Below are 5,000 nucleotides of genomic sequence, written 5' to 3' on the forward strand. Positions count from 1 at the left end.
ATTACGGAATGGCAGAAAAGAAGCTTACGAAGATCAAGAAATGGTCTCAGAAGTACAAGACCGAATACAGTCTCCAATACCCGTGTATTCGAAAGTCTGAAAGAGGAATTCATCATGCGTATTGTACAGTATGCAGCGTTGATATTTCAGTTGAGCACGGAGGTCGCGATGATATTCGGAAGCACGTTGGAAGCAAACGGCACACAGACATTGCAAAGGAGAGATCTTCGAGCACGAGTACCGGTACACTTCTGAATTATTTCACCAAACAAGGGACAAGCGAGGAAGAGGATGTTACCCGAGCGGAACTTCTCTTTAGTGGATTTATTGTGGAACATAACTTGCCCATATCAGTCTCAGATCATGCTGGACCTCTATTTCAAAAGATGTTTCCAGATTCAAAAGTTTCTTCAAAGTATGGATGTGCAAGAACAAAAACTTGCAAGATGTGCAAGATGTGCAAGAACAAAAAAAAAAAAAAAAAAAAAAAAAAAAACAAGAACAAAAAGCAAGAAAAAAAAATGAAAAAAAAAAAAAAAAAAACAAGAACAAAGAAGAAAAAAAGAACACTGGTCAACAATTTTTTACTTTCTGAATGTTGTCTAGATTTCTACTAGTGAATTAGGGTATTCTGGCACTGCTGAATCAGGAAATGGCATCCGTTTCTCTCCATCAGGTCAGGTTTTTGTGCTAAGTTTATTTGAAAAAATCAGATCTTGTGACAAAATCAATTACATTTTTGTGGCATTATCAGCTGATTTTTGTCAACACATATCATCCTAAACATGTTTTTAAGAAAAAAAAATGTTTTTCCAACAACATTTATTGATTACATGATAGAAACATCGATTACTGTCATCTGAATGGTGGGCATTGATAAAGGTAAGTACAAGTAAATTGCATGTTGCGTCACCACTGTTCAAACTTCAGGGCTTGAACTTCCGTTTCTTCGAACTCCTGGAATGTTCAGCGGCAGGGAGGTCTCTCTTCAGATTCCAACAGTCAGCCATCATGACTGCGTCCCAGCGACCCTGATACCTGGTCTCCATCTCCTTCATGTCCTGATGGAATCTCTCCCCCTGCTCGTCACTCATTGAACCCAGGTTCTCAGGAAACCGGTTCATATGTGAAAATAGGTAGTGCATCTTGATGCTCATGTTGCAGCCTAGGTTTCTGAAAGCAGTCAGCATGTTGTTGACATGTTCTGCGTAGTTTCTGGCCTTATTGTTGCCAAGAAAGTTCTTCACTACCAAAACAAATGTCTTCCACGCTTCCAGTTCCACTTCGTTCATTGAGTTTTTGAACTCTGGATCTCTGATGAGCTGACGGATCTGAGAACCATCAAAGATGCCAACTTTCAACTTCTCCATGGTCAATCCTGGAAAAGCCTGGCACAAGTAAGTGAAGCAGTCACCATCTTTGTCCAGAGCCTTGGTGAACTGCTTGATTAAGCCGAGCTTGATGTGCAGCGGTGGGAAGAGTATTCTGTCTCTGTCCACCAGAGGGTCGTTGATGACGTTCCTTTCTTTGCATGGCACCAATTCCTCCCACACAGGCCAGTCCTTCTTCGTGTAATGCTGAGCACGGTCCCTACTATCCACATGCACAGAAAACATGGGTACTTGGTGAAGCCAGACTGTTGTCCCAACAAAAAGTTCACCATCTTCAGGTCAACACAAATAAACCACTTAAGCTGATCATAACCAATTTTCTCCAGCACGTACTTCACCGCTTCATACTTCTCCTTCAGTGTAGTCGAGTGAGCGATGGGTACAGAGGCAAAATGGTTGCCGTTGTGTAGCAGAACACATTTCAGTGATCGATTGCTGCTGTCAATGAACAGTCTCCAATGTTTGGGTTCGTACTGTGGCACTCCAAGCTTGAGCAGAAGCGCATGTCATAAATTGGCGCATGTAGGTATTGTACATTCTTCAGAGTTCGTTATTTCAAGAAATACAACTTTTTTGTATCACATTATTACAAAATCTGCCCCATTAAATTTAGTTATGATCCACGAACTTTATGCTTTGCCTCACCAATTTTTGGAAGATTTTGAGGTTTTATGACTTCAAACTGATCCCTTTTCGACATAATCACCCAGAACTATCGTACCTGAATACTTCTTGTCATATTATTTCCAATTAAAACAATTATTTGACATGATATTTTACCCCCACCAACTTCTTCTAAAATGCTCCACACATGCGTACATGTGAACAAAAATGTAAAAAACGACATGTGGCCATATCTCAAAAACTTGACCTGATTGAACAAAACTAATGTGAGTTTTGGATTCAGCGCATCAGATTCGTCCTAAATCAGCTTAAAAATGCAGACAACAAATTTGTTGTTGACCAGTGTAATTGGTGAGTTGTCAAATGTTACTGCTTCATCTGTTGCCGATATTGCTAGACTCGCTCCATTTAGCCTAGCTCCAGACGGTAGCAATGACAGTGGTGAGGCCCAGCTATATCCTGTCCTGATTTCGTACCATGACAACAGTGCTGGGATTGTGAAGCAAGGTTTGCTAAGTTTGCCTGCGTGCAAACAAGATTCCACTGGAGAAAACATTTTCAAACTGCTTGATCATGAGTTCAGTGACAGGAAAATTCCGTGGGAAATTGTGTTTCCTTTTGTGCTGATAATGCCTCTGTCATGGTGGGCAAGCACAAAGGAGTCGCTGCTTATATCCACAAACAAAATCCAGAGTGCTACATCATGGGATGCCCTTGCCATATGATGCACAATACGGCCAAGAACGCGGCTCAGGCCTTACCCATTGAATTAGATGACTTTCTCATCGATATTTACTACTACTTGGACAAAAGTAGTAAACGCGTCAAAGGAGTGAAAGCACTGCAAGAACTCTGTGATGCCCCGACACACAAGATTCTGAACCATGTCGCAACAAGGTGGCTGTCCCTTGGTCAGTGCCTAGACAGGCTGATTGAACAGTGGGAGCCACTTGCGTCTTCTTCAAAGAAGAAGTACGAAGAAAAATGCAACCAACTGTAGCCAAGACTCTAACAACGAGCAAGAAGGACGGCACTGTATCTACTGCCAGTACTGGCACTGCAGGATCAAGCACTAGTGGAGCAGCATTCACCACTACCACTGCAGTATCTGCTGCGAAGAAGACAGCAGGGACAGCACCAAAACCAATGCTGAGAGCAGGTAGCATCACCGGCCCTTCATCACGTTCATCTACAAAGCAGATCCCTTCAGAGTCGAGAAAGACTGTGATAGTTCCATATACAGGCAAAGAAGGACCCAAATTAAGTTCTGCTTTTGCCAAATCACTTGATAGAAGCTCAGCAAAACCTTCCAGAATAAGAGGTCTTCTTCTTTGGTTGCACCTACCTCGAGCTCTCTCCTCAAACGTAAAATTGGATCTGCTACTACGAGTCTGACCTCTTCTGCTGGCAGTATACCCAAGTGTGATCGCCCTGCGGCTAACTCTACCACGACTTCTACAACTAAAGCGCATCTTCCTCAAACACTGTGCAGGAATCTAGAAAAACGTGTCAACAGGATGTTCTTGTCTCCACAAACAAAACTCTATTGTTTCTTCCTTCGATATGCTAACAAGCTTTTTGAGAAGGGGAATCTTCTGCTCCAAAGAGACGAACCCTGTATTCATCTCCTGCACGGAGAATTGAATGATCTTCTGAAAGATATCTTCGTACGGTTTTTGAAACCATCGGTGTCATCGGTTGCTCTGGTAAATGTACCCTTCTCTGACAGAAATCATCAGAACAATGATGAGGACCTCATGATTGGGAACGATGCCAAACTGTATATAAGGGAACAAAGGAGTCTCAAGAAATCCACCTTCACTCTGAGTGAGTCAGACATCAGGTTTCTTCAGTGCAGTTCGCTCATATTATGTGAAAGCCTGCAATTATATCTTCAAAACCTGGCCGCTAGATGATGAATTAGCCAAGCGTGCTCAGGTGCTGGATGTTGAGCTACACCAAGAAGTGGGGTTTGACTGTGTGGAGTTTTTCATCAAGAAATTCCCCTGTCTGTTTAGTGGCGGTGATGGTGACATCGACAGCACCCCTTGCTACCAGAGAGAATACAGCAAAGACATAATCAGAAGGGCTAAAAGAGCCACACAGCTGTCACTCAGCAAAGCTGCCATGGAAAAAGCAAGCAGCAGTAGTACCAGCCAGTAAGGTAAGAAAAATATTGCTTCTTTTGTGCTTTTTGTTAATCTTTGATTGTCCCCTAACTTACTAGTATTAACATACATGTAACATTAAAAAGTGCACAATTTTCCCCTTTTTTTGTTCAAAAAGTGGGAATTCTTAACATGTTAAATGCTCCAAAATAGGGCTCAGAGGGCACGAGAGAGCGTCTAGAACCCCAGAGCTTCCAGGGCCCTAAGGCGGGCCCTGGACCCCGCCGCAAGGGTCGAGCACTCCGCGCTCGAGATGTGCGCTTTGCGCACATTATTTGGTGTCGGTTGAAAATCCTCCCTAATTCTGATTTCCAAAAGTTGGCATCTCTGTAGTTAGTGCTGGTTGTAAAAATGTTATGTGGACAGTGAAACCTCGCTTAGACGGACTCGGTGCACAGCATTCTGCGGTAAAGTACGAGCGTAGAGTGCTGTGCGCTTGGGTATCCTCTTGCACCCAAAACCATCTGATTATTCTCCCCTCTCGGGGAGATTATTATCTCGGAGTCTGGAGTGTGTTGTTCCACGTTTGGCTCCCGGCCTTCTCGTTCACTCGCCCCTCCGACAAGGCCGGAGACGGGGGACACTGAAATGAGCTCCGTCCGACCGACCGACCGACCGACCGATCATCCGTCCATATCCTTTCATGTCCGCGATATTTCAAAAAACGTTCAACATTTAGCTTTCACATTCAGGCCTGGGTTTAGGGTATGGAGGGCCCAAGGCTAATGGGAAGGAAGGGCCTAAATATATGCGACATAAATTCATAATCCGTAATGGCGCAAACATTAACGATTAATCACACAAACTATGACAAGCT

The 5,000-nt window shown here is 43.4% G+C and overlaps 1 protein-coding gene across 5 annotated transcripts in view; it reads left to right on the plus strand.

Annotated features, from left to right (window-relative positions):
• SLC33A2 (solute carrier family 33 member 2) overlaps positions 1 to 5,000 on the plus strand; it is a 46,945-nt gene that overhangs the window by 3,240 nt on the left and 38,705 nt on the right. The gene's annotated exons all lie outside the window — the stretch shown is intronic.

Source organism: Eptatretus burgeri, chromosome 11, assembly GCF_056783735.1.
Source record: "Eptatretus burgeri isolate ZD-2024b chromosome 11, Ebu_testis_v1, whole genome shotgun sequence".
Lineage (NCBI taxonomy): Eukaryota > Metazoa > Chordata > Myxini > Myxiniformes > Myxinidae > Eptatretus > Eptatretus burgeri.